The following is a 24584-nucleotide window of genomic DNA, read 5'->3' as shown; positions in this document are numbered from 1 at the left end:
AGTTTCCCCGTATATAGAGAATTTGCAGCAAAGCTAAAAGACACATGTCGCCACCTATGAACAAATAGCGTAAACCTACGATTTTTTGAAAAAATGTGTTTTTTCCTTCATAATCAAGATTTTTACAAAATTTATGCCGGATTCGGATGAGAAAAATTATTTCCAACAATTTGGTGTACAACATTCCAATATTTGTTTGATTTTTCTATGAGAAAATTGTAAATTAAGAAAAAGATAGTAATTTGGACTATTTGGCAAGAAAGTCTGTCAAAAATCATTAAAAATTGTTGAATATACGTTAACACATCTGTTATCAACTATATAACTGTTTATTTCATTGATATATACCGGGAAACTCATTTTTTCGTGTTCCAAAACATGTTTTTTAAAGAAACAGTTCGAAAATTTATGCGCGCCCAAAAATTGATGTTCATTATTTTAAAGCAAAAAATTTTTCTCGTCTTTTGCAACCAGTTTCAATAAGATTGATGCAGGAAATCATGAGAAATAGCCGATTTTGTTCTTCAATCAAGCAGAAAGGAATACGATTTTTGGCAAGTAACCTCATTTTGGCGCCACCTACATTTGAAACACAGTCGCGCTGCAAAACCTCAATATCAATGAAATAAACAGTTATATAGTTGATAACAGATGTGTTAACGTATATTCAACAATTTTTATTGATTTTTGACAGACTTTCTTGCCAAATAGTCAAAATTACTATCTTTTTATAAATTTACAGTTTTCTCATATAAAAATCAAACATATATTGGAAAGTTGTACACCAAATTGTTGTCTATAGAGAATTTGCAGCAAAGCTAAAAGACACGTGTCGCCACCTATGAACAAATAGCGTAAACCTATGATTTTTTGAAAAAATGTGTTTTTTCCTTCATAATCAACATTTTTATAAAACTTATGCCGGATTCGGATGAGAAAAATTATTTCCAACAATTTGGTGTATAACTTTCCAATATTTGTTTGATTTTTCTATGAGAAAACTGTAAATTTAGAAAAAGATAGTAATTTGGACTATTTGGCAAGAAAGTCTGTCAAAAATCAATAAAAATTGTTGAATATACGTTAACACATCTGTTGTCAACTATATAACTGTTTATTTCCTTGATATATACAGGGAAACTATTTTTTTCGTGTTCCAAAACATGTTTTTTAAAGAAAAAGGTCACAAATTTTTGCGCGCCCAAAAGTTGATGTTCATTATTTTAAAGCAAAAAATTTTTCTCGTCTTTTGCAACCAGTTTCATTAAGATTGATGCAGGGAATCATGAGAAATAAGCGATTTTGTTCTTCAATCTAGCAGAAAGGAATACGATTTTTGGCAAGTAACCTCATTTTGGCGCCACCTCGTTTGAAACACAGTCGCGCTGCAAAACCTCAATCAACTATATAACTGTTTATTTCACTGATATATACGGGGAAACTCATTTTTTCGTGTTCCAAAGCATGTTTTTTAAAGAAAAAGTTCACAAATTTTTGCGCGCCCAAAAATTGATGTTTATTATTTCAACACTCAAACGCTCGTTAGTCATTTGACCCCTATTTTTTTTTTTTCTTAAAATTGTCATAACTTTTGGTAGAATGGATCAATTTGGATGCTTCCGGTTGCAAAAGATCCAGATTTGTCTATATTTTGAACTGTCAGATGGGGGACAAATATGGTCCACTTTTAGCGGAGATATTCCGGATTCCGTTGGGGTACCTCAGCCCTCCTATGTGGGGTTTTGGTCAATAGAACAAAAGCCATTTCACAGAACAACTACGGAAATGATGCAAAACTACAAGGCATCATTCTAATACATCATCCAGCAAAAATAATTGACATGGTTAAGTCCTACGGGGCACCGGAGCCGGTTCCATTTGGGCACCAATCGACATCAGCTCAGTGAACCGTTTCTGGTTGGAACCTGTTCCGGTGCCCAAAGGTCTTGACCATGTCAATTATTTGTGCAGGATGATGTAAAAGAATAATGCCTTGAAGTTTTGCATCATTTCCGGCATTATTTTATGAAATGGTTTTTGTTTTATCGACCAAAACCCCAGATAGGAGGACCGAGGTACCCCAACGTAATCCGAAACATCTCCGGTAAAAGTGGACCATATTTGTCCCCCATCTGACAGTTCAAAATATAGACAAATCTGGATCTTTTGCAACCGGAAGCATCCAAATTGATCAATTCTACCAAAAGTTATGACAATTTTAAGAAAAAAATAGGGGTCAAATGACTACCCGAGCGTTTGAGTGTTAAAGCAAACAATTTTTCTCGTCTTTTGCAACCAGTTTCATTAAGATTGATGCAGGGAATCATGAGAAATAAGCGATGTTGTTCTTCAATCCAGCAGAAAGGAATGCGAGGTAAGGCAAGTAACCTCATTTTGGCGCCACCTACATTTGAAACACAGTCGCGCTGAAAAGTTTTTTGCTTTAAAATAATGAACATCAATTTTTGGACGCGCAAAAATTTGTGACCTTTTTCTTCAAAAAACATGTTTTGGAACACGAAAAAATTAGTTTCCCCGTATATATCAATGAAATATACAGTTATATAGTTGATAACAGATGTGTTAACGTATATTCAACAATTTCTATTGATTTTTGACAGACTTTGTTGCCAAATAGTCCAAATAACTATCTTTTACTAAATTCACAATTTTCTCATAGAAAAATCAAACAAATATTGGAAAGTTATTCATCAAATTGTTGGAAATAATTTTTCTCATCCGAATCCGGCATAAGTTTTATAAAAATGTTGATTTTGAAGATAAAAACACATTTTTTCGAAAAATCATAGGTTTACGCTACTTGTTCATAGGTGGCGACATGTGTTTTTTAGCTTTGCTGCAAATTCTCTATAGGAAAAAAGTTTATGTCAAACTTGCATACTATGAGAAGCTAACGATTCATTTCTTGCATGCAAGATCAGCCGCCTCAAATCCCGACATCTGGCAAAGACTAGAAAAAAACATGTTAAAACTGTTCAAATCATACTCGAAGAGACTAATGTTGATTATTTTTAACTGTGCCCTACTCTCGATATGCCCTCCGTAATAAGAGGTTAACAGTCGCGTCCAATGTGCAGTGCAATTCCAAGCAACGATTGCACAAATGATTTACCGTTCCAATTTCGCGATTTCCTCACTCCTCTTCGCGATGAACTGGACCGGAGACTTCTTGGTGCAGGTTTCATTAGCTATAGAGAAGTTTCGTAACCCACTTACGACCAAAACGTCCGTCTTGCTAGCTTCCGGTCAGAAGTGAAGTCCATGTCCACACTGCGCCCCGGAGAAAAGTCATCGTCGTCTCCCCCCGAAATAGAAATTGACACACGAATTTTCCGCGCGAAGAAAGTGAGGGCAGTTCATATCGGCGAGGTGTCTTTTTCGACTTGGTTTTTTTTCTGATGGATATTTCTGGCCATGTCAGTATCATCACCAGGCAATGGTTTTCACGTGTGTGCAGTTGGTGTGTCATTTTCACGAGTCTAAATTTCATGCCGGTAGTATTTAAAAGTACTGCCAACAAGAGGGGGAGAGGTTAAAGGTTCGGTGGGGGCATCCGATTCTCATTAGTCATTTAATAGCTCCCGCACGGAGCAGTTTTTTTCTGTTGTTTTTTGAACTTTTTTCGAATTCAAACAACATGGCATGACGACAAAACCAACGAGTTCAATTTGCTGCTGGTTCAGCTGGGAATGTGTTTGACGTTTTAGAAGCACAGTAACAGTGCCTACAAAGTTGAACAAATGAATGAATTTGTATTTGGCGCCAGAATTAAATGCTGGTTGAAATCATGAGAACAGATCGTTACACTTCGGAAAAATTAAGGTTGGAACTAAACTTGAGCAACTTTGATCAAATTAAACACATTCAGCATTCATAAATTCTTTAAATCTCTCGTAAGTGGCAATATTTCATGACAGAAAAGGTCTTTAAAAATCAGCTTTACTCAATAAGAAGAACACAAAAATAATTTTCATTAAAATTTGCTGCGTTTGGCCTTGAAAAATTGTTGCATCTTATATTTAATAAGCAGTGACATTTTATAACAGCGTTGCCAGAACTTCATATGTTTTGACTCATTCGAAAGGTTTTTCAAGCACTATCGAATTTTAGATTAATTTCTCTCACCCACAAACGACATTTCCTCAATGTTGTTAAACCACAGAAGCTAAATCGATTTTCACTTCATCACAGCCCACATTTTCCCGATTAACCGGGCACGGCTCTTCAGAACGTGACGTGACATGTGTAACCCTTCCTTCCACGCCTCCGAAATCATCATCCCAGCCTTCTCAATTCTGAGCTCAGCCCATTGTGACCAGCAGTCAGTGATTTTTTCGAAATAAAAAAAATAGGAAAAAATACAAGTCAGGTCCGGAAATATGGTACACATCCCCTGAGCTCCAAAGGGTTCGCTGGCAGTCGGAAGTGGGTTTGTGAAATATGTTGGCGGAAAAATCAGAATATCAAATCCGCACGCGGAAAGTGATTCCCCCGAGGGAAGGGAGGCGGCTTTTCCCGAACATCCCAAAACATCTAAAACGGGCTAACTCAAATGTTTTATGATGTTTTAGTTTCATTTTGTAAATTATAATAAAACCTGAAATAAGAAACTTTGAGATTTTTAAAACAATAAACCGCAAAAATCCATTTCAAAAACAGAATCAATAATTCAAAATTTACCCCTACGAAAGATAGTAACTGTGGTGGTGCTAACGATTCGTGGAAGTTCACGTGTCCGGGAAAAAAAATGATGCCTCAGCATCTGGTCTGTGATGCCGATGCCGACAGACATGTTCGAGAGGCTGCTCACCGCGAGCCTTTATTATTGGCCTGAACTTGAAAAAACTGAAAATTTTGGGGTGGTTCTCGGGTAATTAATAAATTTAATAAAAACGTAAATAGTTTTATGTTGTCAGATGAATTAAATTATGATAATTTGTGTAAAAGATTCAGAAATATAATTTTTCATAAGCATAAATCTGATTATCAACCTTCAAAGGGTAAAGTTAATCAAAAAGATTTTATTCAAAAACATCCAAAAATCAAAAAAAGTAATTTGGATTTGGGTGCTGAATAGTGATTCGCAAAACGGCCTCAACTTTGAACTGTCAGAGTGGAACCAACTTACTGTTCACCAAAAGTAGAGAGCAGCGATGGAATAATCATCATCAAAAGAAAATCATTGGACGTTCATCAAGAGAAAAAATCAAAAGGGAGCATGGCTCTCCCCTCTCGCGCACGCAAGATCGGTAAAAGGAATCTAAAAAAATCATCATCTTGATTATTCGGCGGAACATCTTTTTCACTACTACACTTGCAAGTGTTATGTCACAGGTCGAAAAATGACCTGTCACATTTTGTAGATGGGCAATGTGTGTAAACAAAGTGAAATAAATATGTTTAAGTGGTGCTGACAAGGAAATTCACAAAAAATCATCTGCTGATTGATTTTCTTGGAGAATTTCGGGAGCGATTTTCTTTTGCGTGATTTGCCTCCTCTCTCTTTCGCGGGTGAAGAAAGCTAGCGAAATTGATTTTTTTGCGATAATTCCATCCCTGGTAGAGAGTATTGTTATCGATCATTATTTATTTATTTTTTTGCAAGAATGAAAAAAACCTGGAATTGAAGTCAAGAAATCTTAAGAAAGTTGAAGACGAGGTCGTCATTTTTTAATTATGAATGGAAGTTGTTTATGGCGTTGATGCGGTTATATCGGTCTAGAAGCCGTCTTTATTGTTTGATTCCGCTTGAAATCCTACAGGTTTAGTGAAAATCTTCTCGGTTTGTTGGATCAGCTTCGCTAGAATTAGCGATGTTTTTTCGCTGGACCAGGATTCCATAATCAGCTAGGGAATTTATCTGCGACATCGCAGAATGACACTCTCGCCGCAGTTCTTCGTCTCCCGTAAAAAAGAAAAACCTCTTCTAACCGATCGAAACATGAAAACGCACCCAATTTGCCAGCAAAAAATGTTAAAAACTAGACAAAATAAAATACATACCACTGATTATGAAACAACTTATTTACCAATAAGAAAGAAGTTATGCTTGTGTTTGAAGAGCCTCCTACTTTGTAGATGTAAACAAGGTGAGATCATTCGAAAATCACGTTACGCATTCTCTCTATTCATCACCCAGATTAAACCAGAGAGGTTATTTTGTTTACTTTGAACAAAAAAAGAATTAACGTGTTTCTTGTATTGGGTTATTTTTTAGAGTATAACAATGTTCTACAAAGTTTTAGCAAAAACATAAAAAAAATTGTGTAAACATAAGAGGTATGCATGCATTCTTCGCAAATTTCGTTTTTGTACCCCAGTACCCCAGTATCTGGGTTGTTTCTTTATTTAAGAAAAATCCTTACATTCAAGCAGTGGAAAAAATACTTTCAAAAGCACACGATTCAATTTTACGAGTTAAAACTTCGAAAAACTGTTCAAAAATGGTCAAAATTACCACTATTTAAAAAACTATTTCGTCAAATTCTGATAAGTCACAAAACATCAGGGGATTTTTTTTCAATAAACCTCAAAATTTCAATGAGTTTGTGCAATCAGCTGAAAACAATGAAGAAAAAAATTCCGCAAAATGTTGTTTTTCCGAAAAAAAAAATCGTGAAAACTTGGATTTTTTGAAAACGAATCATTGTACTGCTGTAAAATGCATTTTCTATGCCTTTTTGCATTGGGGTAATTCTCCACCAACTCACACAACACCCCTTCGATTTGCCTGAAACTTTGTTCCAAGGGGTAATTTTTGTCCCTACGTGACTTTTATGTTAAGGGACCATCCACAAACCACGTGGACACTTTTTTGAAAATATTAATGCAATACCCAGAAGAGTATTTTTTTCATTTAGAACAAAATCTTTCAATTTTAAATTTCATGTTTTCTGTAAAATTGTATGATTATTTTCTAAGAGTGTAACAGCTGAAAGTTAGAAACAATAATGCAAGATGGCTTTTTTGGGCATAAGAAATCTAAAGAGAAAGTTTCATCTAAATAAAAACAAAGAACATTTTGTGTAACATATTTGTTTATTTATTTAAAGTAATTTTCAGGTTTCAAAATGTATGTTAAAAAAACAAATAAAAAAAAATATTTTACGCAAAGTGGAAAATGAGTTCCGAAAATCGTGAATAAGCGTTCATGAAAATAGGAACCACAAACAATGCAATATGTTCAATTTCCACTGTCTCTTTATAAGCAATAAAAAATCAAAGAAGTTAACACTTAAAAATAATTAGAAGCTTAAAATTTTATTTTAATAACTGAAATCTCCAACATTTTGTTAAACAAATGTTATGCTCTACAACATTTGTGTGTGGTTTGTTTCTATTTCTGAGAGTCTCTGTGCTAAATTTTAACGAATTCGGTTAATGTTTATATTCGTGAGTGTACTGTACATCATATTTTCACACAAAAATTACTTTTAGCTTTCGACAAAGTTGGAAATCTTTAAATTTCTCAAAAAGAATCGAACCTAAACTCTTCTTCTTGTATATTTTGACAGAAAGACCATCAACATTTTTTGCTGTGAATTTTAACAGCCTCTACAAGATTCACCATTTCAGATGTTTCATAGATCCACCCTACCTCCATCATATTGATGCCTTCGAGGACGTGTCTCGTGCCAGAGAACCCTCCTTCCCTCAAATCTAGGACGCACGTGGAAACCGCGCGAGGCTTTCCCGCTCTCTACACCCACTTTATAATGGAAACGTCGACGACTCGCTGCTGCTGATGTCCGGATGATGATGATGTTGTAAAGGGTGAACTTTTTTTTTGCTTTCAATACTATTTTTGACGGTTGAAGAGGTTAGTTTATGTCATGTCTTCTCTGGCCGCGTGACTTTGATGTGGTTGCAGCAGCAAGACAGTTTATATTGAAAGTTCTGGCAGCACGTTTTTTTTTGCGAGGGTGGAGAGCATCAACATTAGGTGGAGCTGGTGCGGAAGAAGCGAGCGGGGAAAGTCTCTAAGTAATAGTTTGGAAATTTCCGCATGGTAGAACACGTGTTCACCGAAAAATCTCTCGAGGCTCGGGGAATCCCTGTTGTTTGGAGTTGGTGTATCAAATACCACTCTCTGTAGTCTCTTTGGAAGCTGGGAACGAGCAGCAGCGCCGTCATGTGTAGGTACATCAGAGATCGGCCAGATGACATCTCGGAGTTGAATAACAATTTTCCTTCTGGGTTGACGCACTTACAACAGATCAGTGGGGAAGAAGGAGGTTAAGGGCAGGCATTGAGGGGGTTTTCAATTATTCAAGGCATATTTTGAATAGAGAGAATATGTATATTCGGAGGAGGAAGATGATGACAACACGTGCGTCGTCGCCGCTGCTCCACCCAGAATGGCAGAATAGATTGCGCAAGCTGGGCTTATCGGGGGCTTAATTGATGGGGCACCGATTGAATGCTGATGGGGAAATGATGTTCACACATGCACGAAGTTGAGGCGATGTTGAGCTGGTAATGGTAATTTTTTTTGTATGGGTTTACATTGGTTTTTATTATAAGTTCATAAATATAGGTCAGGTTGTCATGAACCTAAAGAATATCAAAATTTAGAACATTGACAAAGAATTGTTTTTTTTTAATTGGATTAAAAACTTACTAACTAAAGAAAATCCAAAATTGTATGGACTCATTTAATATGACTGAGAAATTTATTAAAATAGCAAAAAATGCAGCTTGTAAAAAAAATACTAAAAATTAATAGCAAACAAAGAATCCTTCTTGAAATTTATAATGTTTGATGTTTTGGCAACACTGTCCTGAGATATATACACTTAGGTAGGATTTTGTAGTAATTTTATGACTGGATACTGTGAATTTGGTTGAAAATTGCTTTCGGAACCGATAATTTATTGTTATAACAATATTTGAAAAAAAATAAACAGATAATTTTTAATGATCTGGCATTACTGTTTGGAGATAAATAAACTTAAGTGTAATTTATGTAACTATTCAAAACATGATAGTTGAATGAAACTATTCAAAACCGCTGCAACAAGCAAATTTCCAACATTCTAAGCAAGTGACAATTACATCCAAGTCCACTTCTTCAACCCAGACTACAATTTCCCACACAAAAAAAAACCCATCGATTCTGCCATCCTAGTGCAATGCGTGTCAAAATCGGAATTATCCTCAGCCAGCCCACAAAAACCACAGAAACCGCGTCAATCCAAACGCCCAGAACCAGAACCTATAGTGAGAAGACGGTGTCGCTATGATCGTAAAACTGGTGCTGTGACAAGACCAACACACACAATCGTTAGATTTGGTTTCCTTCGGGAATTCCGTTTTAAGGGGAAGCCACAGCAGTGAAAGGAATATCCTAGATCGTAATCGCGGCGTGTGTTCAACGGGGGAGGGGGAAATTACCCACTTTTTGGATTGGAAGATATCTGCGAGTATTTTGTGCTTGTGTGCGTTCGTCGGAAAATGCGTTTTAGATAATTTCCCCCTTTTCACGCGAAAGCGTCGCTGTCGACGTGTTGCCTAGGACGGTGAGGGGGGAAATTGCGTCGTTAGTGACGTCTGGTGGTGGCATCTTAGCTCTTATGGTTACGTACGCTTCGTCTTGAGGGAAAGGGATACTTCAGAAGTACACCAGATATGTAACGCATGCAACATTTACAAGCGTCGTCGTCCAGATCCAGATGGTCTTTTCTTGAGGATGTTGTGTGTAGTGTGAATTTGACTGTGTCAGTGTTTGTTTTTGGCTGGTTCCGATGCTAACGTACATTTAATTGGACATGATACGGAGTGACAGGAACAGAATATCCTTGCTCACACACGCAAAAGTTCATTAGTCAAATGTTGGTACCAGCTGACTGTTATCGGCAGTTTGAATGATGATTGTTGGTGATGCATGTACAATTAGGTTAGGATTAATAGATTTGTATTTAAATGCCATATGATTTTTTTTTAGATAAGTTACCTTCAATTGACACCGGAATAATCTTCCAAGTAGAATCCTTTTCAACAACTAACCTGCAAAAAAAGAAAGAAAGCATAATTAGCAAAGGGGAACAAAAACAAAAAAAAACGTTGGAAGATTTTTTCTCTTTCAGTCTTACAAAACTCTTATTTAGGTCATGTTTGTTTTTACTAATGTTGTAATTTCAAAAAATATAAGAGCTGAAAATTTCACACAATATCGCTTTTAAAGTATGAAAACTTTTCGAATTTTCCATGTAAAACAAAACTTATTTTTAGAGGGAACGACATTTTTACGCTACATGTATTTCAAATCGAATTTGCACAACAAAATTAAAAGTGGAAGAGGAGTGGAGACTGGAAGTGCCAAATTTTGTGAACATTTCAAATATGAAATTATATTTTTAAGCAAAGCCATGCATTTCAACAATGTTAATGTTTTTTAAAATTTCCTATCAGGTTTTAAATAATTATTTTTGTCAATTTTTTTCCTAGAGATATATATGAGTCATTCTCCGTCAACTCACACAGCAGTTGCCCTGGCCTCTCTTCAACTTGAAACCTTAATTTTCGTCCCTGATCACAAATTCGAGGTCCATTTTTTTGATATCTCGTGACGGAGGGGCGGTACGACCCCTTTCATTTTTCAGGATTTTTACTAGGACAAGTTTTTCTATCAATTGTTGCTCGCAACTGTGAATTGATAGAAATTTGGCGTCAAAAGGACTTTTTGTAAAATTGGACGCTCGATTCGATAGCCTACTAAAAATTAAAAAAAAAAACGTATTTTCAATTTAAAAAAAATTAAAATGGTTTTTATTTCGCTGCCCGTTTCCCGGTACTCGATTTCAAACAAAAATCAAGAAATTACGTTAGAAACATTTCAACATTGATTCAATCAAATTTTGTCAAAAGTTTTAATTTTGTAAATTTTATTTCTTTGATTGATTTTTGAACATTCCAAATATGAAATTATATTTTTAGCAAAGCCATGCGTTTCAACAACGTTGACGTTTTTTTAAATATCCGATCAGGTTTCTATCAAGTCTCCATACAATTTTGTTAGCTGATCAGAAAAAATGTGCATGTGAATTTTCAAAAATATCTATTTCTGATTCATGAGTCTTAGGCAAAGTTGCAGGTTATGCCGAAAACTTATTGGAAAAATAGATACACGGAAAAGTTCTTATTTTTTACTGTTATAATACCAATTGAATTTTCGAAAAAATGCTAATTAAAATTTAGACAATTAGTTTTAGATGCTAGAATTAAATTTGCGATCGAAATTAACTTTACACAGTGCACTGTTATAGGATTTTTTTATGTTCAGTTTTTTTTTATTAATTTAAAATGTGCAATGACAATGATTTATTCAAATAAAAAAAAACTAAAAGTAAAGTCGATTGGACAAAAGTAGAAAATTACTAATGTAAAAAAAATAGTTTTGCCAGCCAAGGGTTTTCACATTTTGTATCTTTTTATTTTTAGGAAATATTTTTTTTTAATCGGAATTATTTTTGATTATTTAAAATACGTTATCATATTTACAAAAAAAAACTGGTTTAATTGATTGTAATTTTTTTGGATAAACATTATCTTATTCCAGAAAGATAAATTACCTGTTCAGAAATTATATTATTTTAAGATTTGAATAAATTACAAAATTAGCAGAAAGAACATAGTTTTTTTATTGCAAATTAAGATTAAGAGGCAGTGTTTGTAGATTCTGCTCGGTTTGTTCTAAAGGTCGTATCGAGGTGCTCCGATTTGGATGAAACTTTCAGGGTTTGTTTGTCTATACATGAGATGAACTCATGTCAAATATGAGCCCTCTACGACAAAGGGAAGTGGGTTAAAACGGGCATTGATTTTTGAGGTCCAAAACACATGAAAAATCTTAAAATTGCTCGCATTTCCGTAAAACTTCATCAATTTCAACTCTCTTAGATGCATTCGAAAGGTATTTTGAAGCCCTTCAAAATGTGCTATAGACATCCAGGATTGGTTCGACTTTTTCTCATAGCTTTTGCAAATTATTGTTAAAAATGGATTTTTTTAAAACCTTAATAACTTTTGGCAACAGCCTCCAACACCATACTCCCATAGGTCAAAAGTTAGGGAATTTCATGGACTATAAGCCTACGGAAATAACTTTTTGGCCAATCGCAGTTTTTCTCATAGTTTTACGATTTTTCTAGAACAAACATTTTACAACGTTAGTTTTTGCCCTGTAGGCCAAGAAGACGGCACTTTTTGGTCTCAATTTTGACATATTCGGAATCCTCGGTCAATTTCACGTAAGTTGGAAGTATTGGAGTTGTAATTTTGATTTAAAAAATAATTAAATAAAACATTTTTGAAAAAATAAATAGATCTTATTTACCCTATGATCAATACGTCAAAAGCTGTATCAAGTAGGCGAAAACCTGTTTTACCCCTAATCCGACAAAATGCTAAATAATATTTTAATTAATTCTAAATGGCATTTTTTCCAATCAAATTCAAAATTCCAACACCTCAATCTAATGTAAAATTTTCTGAGGATTCCGAATATGTCAAAATTGAGACCAAAAAGTGCCGCTATGGAGGCCTACAGGGCAAAAACTAACGTTGTAAAATGTTTGTTCTAGAAAAATCGTAAAACTATGAGAAAAACTGCGATTGGCCAAAAAGTTAATACCGTAGGCTTATAGTCCATGAAATTCCCTAACTTTTGACCTATGGGAGTATGGGTGTTGGAGGCTGTTGCCAAAAGTTATTAAGGTTTTAAAAAAATCCATTTTTAACAGTAATTTGCAAAAGCTATGAGAAAAAGTCAAACCAATCCTGGATGTCTATAGCACATTTTGAAGGGCTTCAAAAGTCCATTCGAATGCATCTAAAAGAGTTGGAGTTGATGAAGTTTTACGGAAATGCGATCAGTTTTAAGATTTTTCATGTTTTTTGGACCTCAAACTTCAATGCCCGTTTAACCCCACTTCCCTTTGTCGTAGAGGGCTCATATTTGGCATGAGTTCATCTCATGTATAGACAAACAAACCCTGAAAGTTTCATCCAAATCGGAGCACCTCGATACGACCTGTTTCACATCGGTGAAAAACTCGCTCTTAAGTTTTTTTTTTCATTTTCTTACAAAATTATTTAATATTTTAGAATCGTTATTCCTGGAATTTCTGCTTTTTATTTCAAAACTTTAACTCAAAACCAAAATAAAAACTAACAAAAAAACTATAAAAAAACAACTATCACAGAAACAACAGTAAAACAAATAAAAACAAACAATTAAAAAAATACAAAATACAATTTGGAAAAGAAGTAAGTAAAAAAAAAACAAGAAAAGAAGTCCGGTTAAAACATTTTTAAAAACTTAATGTTATTCTACCCTAAAAATCCAAAATCGTCAAAATTTCAAAGTAGAAGGACATTTAGAAACATTTTCTTGTTTTGTTTTTGCATTTGTTTTGTTCAATATTTAAATTTTCTGGATTCCTAAAGAAAATTAAAATGTAAAAATGTAAGGGAATGAAAACGGATTTACAAACTTTAAAAGGGGTTTAAAGGTAAGAATTTTCTCTACGAATCTGTTATAATAAATATTTTTTGAAGATCGTTCCAGCTATAAGGTCCATTCAACTAAAAATCAGTACAAAAAAATATCAAAAACCTCAAATTTTAGAAAAACCTTCGATAAATTACATCTCTCTTGTAGCCCATCAACACCAACAAATTAGTCATTTGACAAACTCATTCGATATGTACATAAATAAATACTTCACGAAAAATGCCTACCTCCTACCATCATCGAGAGAAAACCAAGAACTCCTACACAGAAGCAACAAAAAAAAAACGACGACAACAACAACAAGTCCCATATCACCAGAGAGAGAAAAACAGAAGTAGAAGCAGCCAGCCGCGTTATAAATTAGTTAATTAATTCCCTTCAATCCCGGCTCTTGGAAGCTTGAAGCCTGTTCGTTAATCTCGCCGGCAAATGCGTCCCGCGCGCGCTTTCCATATTACACATGAAAGGGATTCACTTTTCCCTGATGATTTCTTGCTGTTGGCTGCTGCTATTTTCATCACCGCACGAGACTCTTTTTTTTTTGCTCTCTCCTGAACCTCGGAATCCTCTGGAGAACGCTGGTCGAACCATCAGCTGCCAAGGCCCCGCGGACTCAAGGGTCGTCGTTCAAATTCTCGAGGAAATTTGATTTTCTTAATTATTTTTTGTTACATTTTTTGATTTAAAAACATTTTTTTGGAAAAATTGTAATCAAAACAACAAATAAAATTAAGCTAAAAATTTTCCGATTATTTTTCAATTTTCCAGAGAATTACTTCCAATGCAGTTTTGCAGCTCGGCTTGCTGGAAAAGTTAATGTATCACTGCTTTATCTGCTTTTTGCCCCGTTCTCGGCTTCTGTTCTTGTAAGAGTGGCTTTTCCGGCTTGGAAAAGCGTGGAAAGCAGTGGTGGAGGGGAGGGTAGTTCAAAAATATCGTTTATGGATATTAATGGCACTTGACGAGATTGTCGATGCCGATAACACGGCCACTTATTATATAAGTGGATGCCATTCTCGAGGATGGATTCTGGGAATTCTTGTCTTTCTGATGGGTTGTTTCATGTTCATGCTGTTTGGCAGTTGCAGCAATAAAGCCATGAATCAAGAAGGAACAAAGAAAGTTTGTTTTTGAGCGAGGAAAAAGGCTCTTTAAAACTGAATTTTAATCACAGTTTCCAGTTTGTGGCGCTTAGAAAGTGTGTCAAACACATTAATTAATTTTACTTCAAACATAGTGAATGTGTGTCCATCATACAAGGAACTTCAGTGAATTGATATCTTGTTCACTTTGCATAAGACTCTTTGATATTATGAATACAAATATAAAATGTGAGCTACAAAAGTCCGGCTCAAGGCCGAATATTAAATATGCCATGGATAGTTTCATCCATTTTGGAAAATATTTGAGCAATTCTCTGAGATTTCGGTCATTCGATTTTTTTTTGTAATTTTAATCCGGCTGAAACTTTTTTGGTGTCTTCGGTATGCCCAAAGAAGTCATTTTGCATCATTAGTTTGTCCATATAATTTTCCATACAAATTTGGCAGTTGTCCATACAAAAATGATATATGAAAATTCGAAAATCTGTTACTTTTGAAGAAATTTTTGATCGATATGGTGTCTTCGAAAAAGTTGTAGGTAAGGACTACACTGAAAAAAAATGATACACAATAAAAAAAATTGGTGATTTTTAATTTAACTTTTTGTCACTAAAACTTGATTTGAGCAACTCTCTGCGAAATCGGCCGACTCGACCATTTTTATTTTTTGTATATTTTGATTTGGCTCAAACTGTGTGGGGGTCTTCCCTATAACCAAAGAAGCTATTTTGTGTCATTGGTTCACCCATACAAGTCTCCATACAATTTTGGTATACAAAAATGGTACACAGAAAAAAAAAAGTAGAATTTTGGAATGTTGAAAATTGGTTAGGTTGAATATTACCTCTTTTTTTGAGAAATTTTTTTTAATCAACTTTTTTTTCACGAAAACTCAATTTTCCAAAATAAGTATTTTTAGATTTTCGAGATTTTTTTACATGTTTTAGGGGACAAAACCCCGCAACTTTTGAGCCATAGAGAAAAATGGTCAAAAAATCTGCCGTTAAGTTATGAATTTTTGAAAAAAATGTGATTTTTTGGAAAAAATCGAAATTTAATGCAAAAACAAATTTGACGTAACTCTATAATGTAAAATGTAATTTCCAATTGAAAAGTACTTAACAGATTTTTTGATAAAGGGTTCGGTTTTCAAGATATAGATACCGAAAGTTTGATTTTAGTGAAATATTTGCAGTTTTTCGATTTTCAAAAATAGTGACCATGAGTGACCATTTCTAAAAATATTTTTTTTTTAAGTTCAGAAAATTTACTATAATATAAAAAAATTCGATGGTTTTGTTCGAACGCGAATCAGTTCAATACGGAACAACGGATCGGTGCGCTTTTTACTGCATTGGGTTCGTATAAGCCCAAGGAAGGTTTATACGCTAACTAATTGACACTTTGGCCACCCTGGAACCGATTCCGGAGCATCGGCAAATTGTATGGAAAAAGTTACGTTAAATCAAATTTTGATCACAAGAGGCTGAATAAACAAAAAGGCTAAAACGTCAACAAACGAAAAATGGCAGAACGAAGTTTGCCGGGAAAAGCTTGTTTACTATAAAATTGTCTATGAGACATTGAAGATTGGACCTCTGGTTGCTGAGATACAGCGGCTTATAGAAAAAGAAGCAGGAAAATGGAAGTTTTCTAAGTCTCACCCAAACAACCCATCATTTTCTAATGTCGGTATCTCTGCAACTAATGATCCGACTTTCAATGTAAAAATAAAAAAAAATCGTGAAATTTTCCGAACTTTTCGAAAACAATATTTTCATTTTTAAGTCTATACTAACAAGTGGGCAAACATTGGCACTAATTGCTCATTTGAGCAATTCTCTACGAAATCGGTCTTTTTTCTTCAATTTTAATTTTTGTATTTTTTAATCCGACTGAAACTTTTTTGGTGCCTTCGGTATGCCCAAAGAAGCCATTTTGCATCATTAGTTTGTCCCAACCGTCCCCTAACATGACAGTTTTCGTGAGTTGCGCGTATCCACCGACAGATGGCAAGTGGGCCTCGTCGGAGTACGCCCATCAAATACGCAACTCAAAATTTGCATAGGAAACTTTTTTTTCGTGACGGCTTTTGTGGTACGCTCACTTCAACAGTTCTAGACTAATATTTGAACGTGGCGTATCTCTAATCAAGTTTTTAAAGAAAATGATTCCATAATGCTTATTTTGTCGTTTTAAACCAAAACAAGGCAAAAACTATTTTTAATTAAACTATTCGCCATTTTCAAAAATTTTGGCTAGATAATATCGAAGGCCGCCATCTTAGGCCCACTGGGCCCACAAAACGGGGTACGCTCAGTTTGTATGGGAGCCGTCAACATGCTCCCGGGCTGGTTTGTCCATATAATTTTCCATACAAATTTGGCAGCTGCCCATACAAAAATGATGTATGAAAATTCAAAAATCTGTATCTTTTGAAGGAATTTTTTGATCGATTTGGTGTCTTCGGCAAAGTTGTAGGTATGGATACGGACTACACTGGAAAAAATAATACACGGTAAAAAAAATTTAGTTATTTTTTTATTTAACTATTTATCACTAAAACTTGATTTGCAAAAAAAAACAATATTTTTGTTTTTTTTTTATTTTTTGATATGTTTTAGAGGACATAAAATGCCAACTTTTCAGAAATTTCCAGGTTGTGCAAAAAATCATTGACCGAGTTATGAATTTTTTAATCAATACTGATTTTTTTACAAAATCGAAATTTTGGTCGCAAAAATTTTTTGACTTCATTTTTCGATGTAAAATTGAATTTGCAATCAAAAAGTACTGTAGTGAAATTTTGATGAAGTGCACCGTTTTCAAGTTATAGCCATTTTTTTGTAACTTTTTTGAAAATAGTCGCAGTTTTTTATTTTTTTTAAATTAGTGCACATGTTTGCCCACTTTTGAAAAAAATATTTTTGGAAAGCTGAGAAAATTCTCTATATTTTGCTTCTTCGGACTTTGTTGATACGACCTTTAGTTGCTGAGATATTGCAATGCAAAGGTTTAAAAACAGAAAAATTGTTGTTTTCTAAGTCTCACCCAAACAGCCCACCATTTTTCAATGTCGATATCTCAGCAACTAATGGTCCGATTTTCAATGTTAAAATATGAAACATTTGTGAAATTTTCCGATCTTTTCGAAAACAATATTTTCAAAATTTTCAAATCAAGACTAACATTTTAAAAGGGCGTAATATTGAATGTTTGGCCTTTTTGAAATGTTAGTCTTGATTTGAAAATTTTGAAAATATTGTTTTCGAAAAGATCGGAAAATTTCACAAATGTTTCATATTTTAACATTGAAAATCGGACCATTAGTTGCTGAGATATCGACATTGAAAAATTGTGGGTTGTTTAAGTGAGACTTAGAAAACATCAATTTTCCTGTTTTTAAACCTTTGCATTGCAATATCTCGGCAACTAAAGGCTGTATCAACAAAGTCCGAAGAAGCAAAATATAGAGAATTTTCTCAGCTTTTCAAAAATATTTTTTCAAAAGTGGGCAAACATGCGCACTAATAAAAAAAAATGAAAAACTGCGACTATTTTGAAAAAAGTTACATAAAAATGGCTATAACTTGAAAACGGTGCACTTTATCAAAATTTCACTAAAGTACTTTTTGATTGCAAATTCAATTTTACATCGAAAAATGAAGTTGAAAAATTTTTGCGACCAAAATTTCGATTTTTTGAAAAAATTAGTATTGATTAAAAAATTCATAACTCGGTCAATGATTTTTTGCACAACCTGGAAATTTCTGAAAAGTTGGCATTTTATGTCCTCTAAAACATATCAAAAAATAAAAAAAATTAAAAATAGTGTTTTTTTGCAAATCAAGTTTTAGTGACAAAAAGTTAAATTAAAAATCACCAAAAAATTTTTACCGTGTATCATTTTTTTTCAGTGTAGTCCATATCCATACCTACAACTTTGCCGAAGACACCAAATCGATCAAAAAAATCCTTCAAAAGATACAGATTTTTGAATTTTCATACATCATTTTTGTATGGACAGCTGCCAAATTTGTATGGAAAATTTTATGGACAAACTAATGATGCAAAATGGCTTCTTTGGGCATACCGAAGGCACCAAAAAAGTTTCAGTCGGATAAAAAAATACAAAAAAAAATCGAATGACCGAAATCCTAGAGAACTGCTCATTTGTGAATCTCCAAACAAAATTATTCAAAAATTTTACATTATATCAGTTTTATTTTAGTGTGTGACATCAACTTAGGCAACTAACAGAATATCTCACTCAACTAAAAATAGACTATGCACGATCAAGTTATCGACATGACTCAAATATTTGTTACATTTTGATAAAAATAACGCATTTCTCACTACGATTAACTTGACTGAATCACCATTGGAGTGGCGCTTCCTAGAACATCTGCTCCTCAACACATTCATTCATGATTCATCTTTGGCCGTATCGAGTGCCAATCGCGAGACCCAAATAGAAAAAAAGGGAAAAACTTTTACCATATCAATACAAATGTATCGCGCGTCGACATTTCCTGGGCCCCAGAATGGATGCACCATCGAGTGCTCCAAAGTTCAATCTCATTTCCATCCCCCCATTGAACGTGTTCAACCAAGGAAGATCCGCTTTTCAATGGTTGGCCCCCACCACCGGAAGCAGCAGCCAGAATAAAAGCCTCTGAGGGTGCTGTGGCGATTCCAGAGCGTCTATTCATTTCGATTTTTCTCTGCTTTATCTGCGCTGTGGCTTGGGAACAACTCCGCTCTCTCGAGAGGACGACCGACGTGCCCCAATAATGAACAAATGATCGGCGTTGGTGGTGTCTCGAGGACGGCCGATGGCCGGATCTGGGGAAAATAGCCGGTGCAAATTGAAAAACAGTTCAACAGTTCAATGTCAATCGATACACATCATACACACATGTGGCGGTGAATGCAATGGATGGTGTTCAAAAATAGAGTCAAGATGTCGGGATAGCTGGCTTTGTTCTCGGTGGGGAATAAATTGTACGATTCGATGGCTGCAATTCTGTGTCAATGCAGCTTGATAAGGGGGAGGAATCCCGCACGTAAACGTCTTTTTAAAACGACTTTTCCTTTTAAGCTTTAAAGCCAATTATAACAGGAAGTATATATTTTTTTCTCCAGAAATATTTCATGACAGTGCTGCTAGCTCATTAGATCGATTTATTCATTAGATGGATCTTTCAAAAGTCAATCCAACGAAGTACAACAAGTGTGGTTGCGGAAGGTTCATCTAGTTTTAAAACTTTTTATATAATTTAAATTAAAATCAATTAAAAAATCCGATTTTTTTATTTAATTTCGCTTGTTATTAGGGGGAGAGGAGGTAATATGCACCCCCTAAGGGCAAACAGTGATTTCTCAACCATAAGAGCATTTCTGTGAAAGAGTTTTGTTAGATGTTCTAAAACAACTATTATTCTTCGTTATCCATGTGAAAAAAGTCTTGAAAACCCCTTAAAATTGTTTAAAAATAGTATATTTCTAAAAATATTTGTGATTCATTTCAAACAATCTTGCGGGGCAATATGCACCACATCAACGGGGCAAAATGCACCGGGTAAAAGCAATTTTCACTAGTCACCACTAGATAACACCGCTGTTATTGCATCACAGAATCGGTGCAGTTTCCCCCGACCACGCTTTTTGCATAAAAGTGAATTAAAAATAATATTACACACTGCATGTACAATTTTTGTAAACACAAAAAAAAATCGACGGGATTCAAACTTAACACCATCAGAAAGGACTGGCGCCTTAGCCCGCTCGGCTATAAGACCGATGAAGAATAGAATGGATATACGCATACGCATATATGAGCTTGTTATTTCGGTCAAGTAGGTTTCCCATATTGATGGATTACATATTTCATTCTGTAATATTACGCAGAATTTATTAAAATAATGCATAATTTATTTTACACCCAGGCCTTTCACACGCAGCTGAATTACTACTTTTTATGCTGTGTATGGCAAAAACAATATAAATCAACACTAAAAATATCAATAAATGCTTTTTATGTTTTCCAAAAATCATATTGAAAGTTCAATGAAAATATGATCAAAACAACATTTTAAAGTTTTGCAAATAACTTTAGCTGTATTTATCCTAAAAACGGAATCGACGTAACACCTTATAATGAGGCCCTCCTAAACCTTGCGGTTTCGTCAACGGATCCATAGGCGTGTATCGTTCTTTTTTGCGACAAGACTCCGCCTCACGGGTCTCCTAAGTGTGAAGGTATGGCACGGGGAGAGGGCACCGAAAACCTATACAGTACTTGTTCGGTAACTGGGCTGAGAACGTAGCCCAGTCACCGAATGCTGCTCGATAACTGGGCTGAACGAAAAATAACGAGGGGACCACCGATGCATAATATTTTCCTGATGAAATATAAAAATAAAAGTTAATGAAATTTATTTACAATGCTTTTCATATTTCTTTAAATAAGACTTGACATAAAATAAAAGTTTGAAAACAAGTTTTTTTATTTATTGAACATGATTTTTGCATCCACTAACCCCTCGGTCATTTCGGTTTGTTTTGGTTTTTTGACGTTTGTCTGCTTTTTAACTGGGCTACGGCCCAGTTATCGAGCGCCCAGTTAAAAAGCAGCCCAGTTAAACAATGCCCAGTTACCGAACAACTACTGTATTTACACTTAGAATTTTTTGCGTCCGCCTCTGGATTCGAACCGGCGACCTCTGGATTGTGAGTCCAGCGCGCTGTCTGATTGATCCACACAGGCATCTCACGATGCTCAATTTTTTCCAGTATGGTTTTACAATGTTATGCTTCCAAACTCTATGATTTTTTTCCCCGGAAAATTCCTTCCAATACCGAGAAAAGCAGGGGGTGCATTTTTCCCCGTGGGTGCCTATTACCCCCTTTCCTTCTACTAAACAAAACCCCTAAGAACAATTTTTTTAATATAAATTGTTTTTTTTTCTAATTTTTTAAACGAGACTGAAAATGGCATCTTTTGCACCAGAGTTTAGGATGGTGCAGAATCTGTTTCCGAAGCTAGGATTTTTAGAATATGAGGAAAATATCTAACGTATTGGCATAGCATTTTTATGATGCAACATCAAGTTTGCAATCAAAAGTTTCTCAACTAGTTATAAGCATTAAAAAGTAGGAGTTTTCGAAGAATGCCATTTTTTATTTTCCAAATATTTCATGATTTGGAAAGCTGAGCTAATTTTTTAAATAAGGCAAAACATTTAAAAATATTCATTTTACTGATTAAGCCCATTAAAGATAGAAAGCATGATTTGAAAATGCATTTTATTTGACGTTAATGCTTATTTTGTTAAATTTCATTGCACATTATTATCATTTTTTAAAATTGAAAATTTAACCAATAGGGGGATGGCGTCGCTATTTTTAGACCACGTTTTCCACTTTTTCTCCAACGAAACCGACCACTTTATCGACTTCATTTTGCTGGGCGAGATAGGACGCCGTCTATTTTTAGACGATGACTTAGCACTTTTCCACTCTTGCCCTAAAAAAAACCAGATGGCAGCACGATGTAACGCCACGTCCCTATACTTTTCGAGATTTGTCAGTTGAAAAATAAGTGCTAATTAGGCTTAAAAAATCTAAAAAAAAACTCGCAAAAATATTGTTTTCGCTAAAACTTGTTTTTAATTTTACTTTTGTAAAAATAATAATGTATATAACTACACTTTTTTCATTGTAATATTAAAACCATGGCTTTAGCGTTTAAAGCTGACATAACAGTTTAAAAATGCCTGTAACTTGGAAATGGTGCATCTTAACAAAAAAACGTTACTTAATCCACCTGTAGGTGGTTGGTGCCTTCCTCACATTCATAAAGTCAATACATTTAGTAAAAATAGCAACATTCCCTTAACATGTTTAACAAATCAACTTCATTACTCATTTCTTTTGATAGGGTTTGCAGACCTTCAATATTTCTGGCTCATCGGCAAGGTCTGATAAAAAACCTATTAAGGGTGCACAGCAACCAAGGAAGTTGTTGTCTTCTTATTCTTAAATTGTTGAACTTACGGACCCAATCCTAAAATAATTTGATTATAAAAATTGACAAATTTTATTGTAAATCGTTATGGAAATAGTAGCTTAGGGGATGAATACAAAAATACATCGATAGTTCCCGTAGTTTTGCAGATACTAAAATGTCTGTAAAAAAATCTAGGTGCAAAAGCTTTGGTTGATGTGCACCGTTAAACGATAGTACGCATGGGAGATTCAAACAATATTTCTATCACAATATCTGAGATCCGGCCTTCAAAAAGAGTATAAATAACACTTAAGTGCTAATAACTTTTGATAGGTTTGTCAGATCTTCGATGTTTTAGGCTCATTTGAAAGGTCTTTCGATTATCTAACTAACGATGATGGACCCGGACATCATTTTTATTGAAAGATTTGAGATCCGGCCTCCAAAAAGTGTATAAATAACACTTAAGTGCTAATAACTTTTGATAGGGTTGTCAGATCTTCAATGTTTTGGGCTCATTTGAAAGGTCGTTCGATTATCTAACTAACTATAGGTCGCATGATGAACCCGGAAACTATTTTTATTGAAATATCTGAGATCCGGCCTTCAAAAAGTGTATAAATAACACTTAAGTGCTAATAACTTTTGATAGGGTTGTCAGATCCTTGATGTTTTAGGCTCATTTGAAAGGTCTTTCGATTATCTAACTAACGATGGGTCGCATGATGGACCCGGACATCATTTTCATTGAAATATCTGAGATCCGGCCTCCAAAAAGTGTATAAATAACACTTAAGTTCTAATAACTTTTGATAGGGTTGTCAGATCTTCAATGTTTTGGGCTCATTGGAAAGGTCTTTTGATTATCTAACTAACGATGGGTCGCATGATGGACCCGGACATCATTTTCATTGAAATATTTGAGATCCGGCCTCCAAAAAGTGTATAAATAACACTTAAGTTCTAATAACTTTTGATAGGGTTGTCAGATCTTCAATGTTTTGGGCTCATTGGAAAGGTCTTTTGATTATCTAACTAACGATAGGTCGCATGATGGACCCGGACATCATTTTTAATAAAATATCTGAGATCCGGCCTCCAAAAAGTGTATAAATAACACTTAAGTGCCAATATCTTTTGATAGGGTTGTCAGATCCTTGATGTTTTAGGCTCATTTGAAAGGTCTTTCGATTATCTAACTAACGATGGGTCGCATGATGGACCCGGACATCATTTTCATTGAAATATCTGAGATCCGGCCTCCAAAAAGTGTATAAATAACACTTAAGTGCTAATAACTCATTGGAGAGGTCTTTTTAAAACCTTTCTGAAAATGTATAACATGATTGCAAAAACCACCCTTTTTACAATCTTGCGGACATACGCCAAAATCGTTTTTAAGCATAACTTTTGGAGTACTTAACTTAACTTGCTGACCTATGGGACCCCAAGACGGATAGAATGAGACTAATACGGTCAAAATCCGTTCATCCAGTCCGGAGATAATCGAGTGACAATTTTTTTGTCCACCCAGCTACACACATCCACACAGACATTTGCTCAGAACATGATTCTGAGTCGATAGGTATACGTGAAGGTGGGTCTACGAGGTCGAAGTTTCTTAATCCACCTTGGTTGATGCCTTCCTCACATTCATATAGTATATTACACACTCAGATTTTTATGCCGAACTTCGGCAGAATTCTGCCGAAATCAGAACAACTTATCGCTCGGCAGAAAAATATGCCGAATCTCGGCAAAATTTGAGTCATTGTACCGATTACTTGGTGAAAAATGACAGTTAATTTGCCGAAGTTCGGCATCTTTCTGCCGAAGAAATCAGTTGTTCTGTTTTCGGCAGAATTCTGCCGAGCTCGAAAACCAAAAATGAGTGTGTAGGTTTCTTTTTTAAATAACTCCCCAAAATTTGGGAATA

The 24584-nt window shown here is 34.8% G+C and overlaps 1 protein-coding gene across 3 annotated transcripts in view; it reads right to left on the bottom strand.

The window, feature by feature from the left end:
• LOC120432411 (protein gone early) overlaps positions 1–24584 on the bottom strand; it is a 205885-nt gene that overhangs the window by 167510 nt on the left and 13791 nt on the right. The window contains exon 3 of one of the 3 annotated variants that reach the window (XM_039597628.2): positions 9974–10026. The exons of the other annotated variants lie outside the window; for them this stretch is intronic. The gene's annotated coding sequence lies outside the window, so the exon portion shown is untranslated. The remainder of the gene's footprint in view (positions 1–9973; positions 10027–24584) is intronic. 3 annotated transcript variants of the gene reach the window in all.

The sequence above is a fragment of the Culex pipiens genome, chromosome 1 (genome assembly GCF_016801865.2).
Source record: "Culex pipiens pallens isolate TS chromosome 1, TS_CPP_V2, whole genome shotgun sequence".
Lineage (NCBI taxonomy): Eukaryota > Metazoa > Arthropoda > Insecta > Diptera > Culicidae > Culex > Culex pipiens.
This window is presented reverse-complemented; position numbering and strand designations above follow the sequence as displayed.